Genomic DNA, 6000 nt, shown 5'->3' on the forward strand with positions numbered 1-6000 from the left:
TGAGAGACACCGGGATACTCTCTCGGGGACAAGCAGAAGCCAGTCATCCTTGGCTTTGATACCTGACTTGGCTCTTGGCTTTGACACCTGACAAATGCATCCATAAATATGATATTTTTTCCACTCAACATATAAGCGTACAAGGTGTAAATTAACGTATTTTAAAAGATTGACTTTACTAAGGACAACGGTGAAATGCAAATATATATTTCTGGTACGTTATTTATTGCAGTATATATATTCTGACATATCATTATTCTGACCCCTGAAATATATTGAGTCATGTGGTCCGGATTAAATCGCATTTCCGCCTGTAGTCTGCCAGTTGAGTATCCCCCAATACAGTGTTTTACGTGTGTGACAATTACATGGAACAATTTAGTGGGATGGGGGGGGGGGGTATATTTTCAAAGGTGATGGTATTTTGGCATTTTTTCCCCCTCAGGGGGGATGCCATTTCTGTGCATCCCATGACAACTGGAGCCCTGATTACCACAATCAACATGACACTGGGAAGCCTGAAAGCAGACAGAAGGCACATAGAATGCCATCTACATCAGTCCTAGTAGTCAACATGAATTTAACCTTAAGCAGGTCTCAGGTATTATGGGTATATAATTAGCACTATGGAGGTATCTCAGGTACTAGATAATAATAGACTCTATTGTGGATAGGCAAGAGGGGAGGGGCTGCCTGTCATCGTGCATGAAGGGTTTTCGCCCACCACCTTCGATAGCCCCTGCATCACTACATGGGCAGATTATCACATAGCAGATTATCAGAGGATTATCAACAATCCCCACCACACCTCATGGCCTTTACTTCCCCCATAGGCAGATAATATGTTGGAACCTAAACGAAAAACAAAGATGAATCCTCTTCAGTGCAGGCCTGACTCTCGATGAATCTTTAATGCTGAAATATCAGGCATCGTTTATTTTAATGCCAGTCTCTTCGGAGAAGAAACACCGTGTGTCTAATTAGCATTTCCGTTTAACACATGAGACATTTCAGTGAAAGTAAATACATGGTGACTGTGTGGATTGTGCTAAATTATTAAAAGTAAATTGCATGGCTTCACAGATATCGTAATTGTTGCAGAACGGATGCAGAAACATTCAGGTGAAGAAGTGATTATTAAATATTAAATAATGTCTGTAATTAGAGATCACGCTGTACCATAGTAACTTCTATGTTCCAGAAAATAGGATTAATAAGTTACTCAAGGAGGAATGTAGTTTTCATGCACAGAAATGGCAGAAAATGTCTGCAATGATTAAAACCACAGTGGGATCATCCAGGGAACCAGCAGTTCCAAAGTCTCAGGTTTTGAAAATGCTACAGGTTCAACAAAGTCAGAATCAGTCAAACTGCTCACAGGACAGTCAAATTGATAGCACTTTACTTTATTAATTAGGTTGGAATAGTTTCTAAATCATTAACGGGTAATCATATGCAGCTTATAGCAGTGTTTTAATTATTAATGAGATACTACCATTTGTAAGTGGCAAGAAGGGAGCATTATTGCAAAGTGGTGCCGTCAAATCTTTGCTAAGAAGACTGATACTGCTCAAATCAAGATTCCTATCTGAACCACAACTTAAATGTTTTGCCTATAATTCAGCTTGCTTATTTTCTCGTAACCCCTAGCTTGGTGCTCAGCACACTTTACAAGGGTCATGGATGAGTAAATGTTACTGACAAACTGCAAGTCAGACACTCGTTTGACCTTCTGAAACATTTTTTATGTATAATAGTTTCCATATGAAAATTCTTTTCGGTTTCAGACTAGAAAATGTGAAACCTATAAAGTCTGGCCCCATTGGAAGTTACGTTAAAATGTTTGTCATATGCGACCGTGTGAAGCATCATCTTTGATGTAACAGAGAAAACCTGATAGTTAATTTCAAATGCACAAAATCAACATTTAAGTTACCTTGTCTGTTCATAGTTCTTAGTTTTGCTAAACGGATGTTGTTTTTGTGTCTGAAAGTGTGGCTTGAGTTGGGTTTGCCACAGCAGGCCCTGGAACGTATCGTGGCAGATTTGCCAAATGATGGGTCCTATCTAGCAACATATTTAAAACTGCATTTCAAAAATCCACTTAATGACGTTTCTATCATAACATTTTATTTTGTTATTTCTTGCACAATGCTCTGCTGGTTGTCACAGGTGCCATGACAGCTGTCAGGATCGGCTGTTCAGTCTGTAATGTGTAATATAAGCATTATGACAGGAAGCGTCAAGCAAAGGACTATTCACCTTTCAATGACCATTTATCAGAAGTTTGCTTTCATGGCAGCATTTTAATGATGTGTCTATATTCAAAAACTCATTTGGGATATGAAAGAAGAATGGCATTGCGGCTGAATATTATATTTTGGAGTGTACCACAAGCAGAAGGTTTGTCTGCATCCTGTTGGATAGGGGCTGTCAGCTCAATGGTGAATGAAATTTCCAGCGCACACTCATTATTACTGGCCAGCAGCTGAATATATTCAAGGCCTCATTGATCTTTTGGTTGAGAGATTTCTTATAATTATCAGGGTAATATGATTTATAAAGGCACCATTTTCAGGTGAAGTAAATACCCCCCCCCCCATTTGGATGCCAGACTAGCCAGATGCCGGACATCGGCTGTAGGCACTGAGAAATGTGTTCCCATGGGGGGGTTATTAGAGAAATCAATTCCAGGCCATAACGAGCTTCAGCCGTAATCTCTGCTACATTTCTCTGATTACAAAGCCAATTAGTAAAAATGTACAGCAAGTATCCTTCAACTCATTCTCAGCATCATTTGAGAAAGGATTCTGCAGCTGCAGATTCGTACATTTTTGCGGAGTTCTGCTCTACTGTTGCGTGGAAGAATAGCCCAGCTTCAATGTTTCTGAGAGCGGATATAGCTGGGGTATGTCTCCATAGGGGATGACACCTTTGCCTGCTCACTGCTCCCCGCATGCCTGCCTCTCCTCTGAGGCTTGGGTTAATGTCAGCCCATTCTGACTAACCCACTTTGCGAAAGGTTAACAGTCTGCCCAAAGGATGTTATCCACTCGGGCTAAAAGTGCTTTTAATTAACCCAGCAAACACCGGCAGCACCAGCACAAACACCTGCAATCTATAGCAACCTGCCAGAAATCACAACGGAGCTTCCACCAATCACGGGGATCCAGGTGTTTTCTCCTAAAGGATGATCTACGGCATTGTCCAGAAATAAGTATGACTGTTTGTACTCCTGATCCCTCTGAAAGCACAGACTGAGACACACAATTGCAGAGAGAGGGCAAATAAATTAAGAAATTAGGCCCTTAATTACCTATTGGAAGAGAGAGGAGGAGAAGCACTGTTTATAAAGCTAAACTAAAAGTCTATGCAGATTGTTACGACAGAATGCAAGTAGAGAAGAACACAAGAATTGCGAATAAAAGTACTTCTGAACAGAATCCATCCATTTACCCATTTTCCACTTATCTTATCCAGGAGCCTATCCTACAGACTACAGGCACAAAGGCAGGGAACAAACCAGGATGGGACGCCGTCCCATGGCAGGCCACGCTCTCGCATCATTTACATACACATGCACACCTACAGGCAATTTGCCCATTCCAATTAATCTCAGCATATTTTTAGACTGCGGGTGGGAAAACCGGAGGACCTGGAGGAAAACCAATGATGACACGAGGAGAACATGCAAACTCCGCACGGAGACTCGAACTCAGGTCCCAGAAGTATAAGGCATCTAAACAGAACATAAACAGAAAGGGCTTGTGACAATGTGTGTGCAAAAAGAAGGCAAAAAGAGTACAATTTGTACCTTTGTATCAATTTGTACCTTTGCTTGTCACTGAGGCTGTACCCTTAAGGGTCTGCCAATTGTACCCTTAGCTGTAGGTACTTGTACCTTTTAAGGTAGAGAAATGGACTATGAGGAACATTTTTGTATCATTGAGGATCCATTAATGTTGGATGTTTGAGGATGTTCCTCAGAGTGCATTTCTCTACCTTAAATTAGACTAATAGATACTTTTACCTACAATTAAGGATACAATTGGCAGATCTTTGTGGCTACAGCCCCAGTGACAAGCACTTTTTTCCTGACTGTGTGGCATCAGGGAAAAGCAGGAAATCCCAGAGTCCAACAGTAGTCGAAAATATCCAATGGCATGCTTCGATCCACAGATCACTTAGCCAATCGGGAACCATCACCGCATTCAACACTGCCGAAAAGCTTCCAAAATGGTTGATGTGGTGACACCCCTATCATGGAATAGTGAGGTGATTGCACTACCTGCAGAGCCGTTGAATCATTCAATGTGGCCTTAATTAGGTGTAATCAACCCTACAGAGAACTTTCAAAAAGAAACACCTCAGTCAATCTAGAACTGCTTTGTGATTAGTTAGAAAACAAATACTGTATACAGACTTTATAGGTATAGGAATCTAAAACGAATATACAGGAGAAACGCAGAAAGAATGTCGCCTTCAGCTCATGTTACCCGGTTGTTGCATTCTGATTGAAAAGAATGCATCATACATTGTGAGCAATTTTTGGATTATCAATTAATGTTTGAGGTAAAAAGGGCAGAGCTCATTCCATATTAGTCAGCACAGCTCCCTAAGCCCATCTGGCAAGAGAACACATTCTGAAATATTGGCCTCCATCTTGAATGAGCAGCTTTTCATGGTGCTAATCTTTTATGTAAATGCAGGAAACCAAGCCCCAAACAGGCAGTAAATCTATCTAAGGCACAACAAGATCTGTATTTCAATATAAATTCCGCTTCCAGATGAATACTGCTCCACAGGTAGATAGTTATTTGATTATATTTGATTCTGTGACCAATTCAATTCTGTTACTGTACAGTACAACTGCATGTAAGTTGACAAGATAAAACCCTTTATTCTGAAAACATGTTGAAGATAAACTTGAATTATTAAAGGAATATCTCCAAACTATGGAGAACTATCGAACTATCTGCCATATGGAAAAAAAAACTATTCCACACAATGCAACAGTCTTTACTAGACTATGAAATAGTATATTTCACATTCCAGTACTTTAAATTAGGGGTTTTTGATGTTTGGCCAATGGTTTACATCAAAAAAATTCACAGGTCTTGGGGATTGGGGGTTGGTTCCAGTGGATCGATCAGCAGTTTCACAAGTTTAACCATTTCCCTTTATTTCAGATGTGAGCAGAAAGCGTGAATGTGAGGGGTTGTTAAAAATTGAAAATATACGGTTTATTTATTTATCACACGGTGGAGTCACTGTTGCTGACTGGCACCCCTACTTTAAGTGTCCCATGTGACCCAGATGTCACCAAAGACGGAGGCTCTTCTGACTGCGATTTTCAACCTGCTGTGTTGTTACACCATAAGCCTTTACTTTAGATTTTTTTAGACATTTTATACCATGGAACTGTTGAATTCTTGAATCTGCTTGGTTAGAAGGCTGTTCATTAATTTTCACTTAGTGCCAGTCAGGCGAATCACAATAGTAAATCAATGGCCTATTATGATTGTTAATTCTAACTAAAGTTACTTAAATTTCCAGATGTAGAACAATTTAGAATAAATGGCAACTATAAAAACAAAGAAATTGCTGCAAAGAGCAAAATGCTGCATGGAGGATTTTCCGATCTCTTTTAACATTTATGAAGCAAAAAACACCTTCGAAGGATTGGGAAAGGCCAATTTAGACAGTCCTGCAAAAGACATTCGGCAAGGGAGAAAGATTCCAGATACAGTAACAGCCGGCACAAAAAGACAAAACATTGGGAGCCTGAATCAACAAGAGAAACAGGGGAAAAACACACAAAAAGCATCAGAATAGGCTGTCTAAGTTTTTAAAGCCTGGGTGTCTAAAATTGGGATGGTAACCATGGCTTGTTGGGCATTAACCCTTACAGATGGTATCCTGTGTTAGTGCTATGAAAAATATCTGAGAAACACCAATGGAAATAAGTGAAATAAGAGTAAATAGAGATATATATTTCAT

This window comes from Brienomyrus brachyistius, chromosome 18 (genome assembly GCF_023856365.1).
Source record: "Brienomyrus brachyistius isolate T26 chromosome 18, BBRACH_0.4, whole genome shotgun sequence".
In the NCBI taxonomy this organism is placed as follows: domain Eukaryota; kingdom Metazoa; phylum Chordata; class Actinopteri; order Osteoglossiformes; family Mormyridae; genus Brienomyrus; species Brienomyrus brachyistius.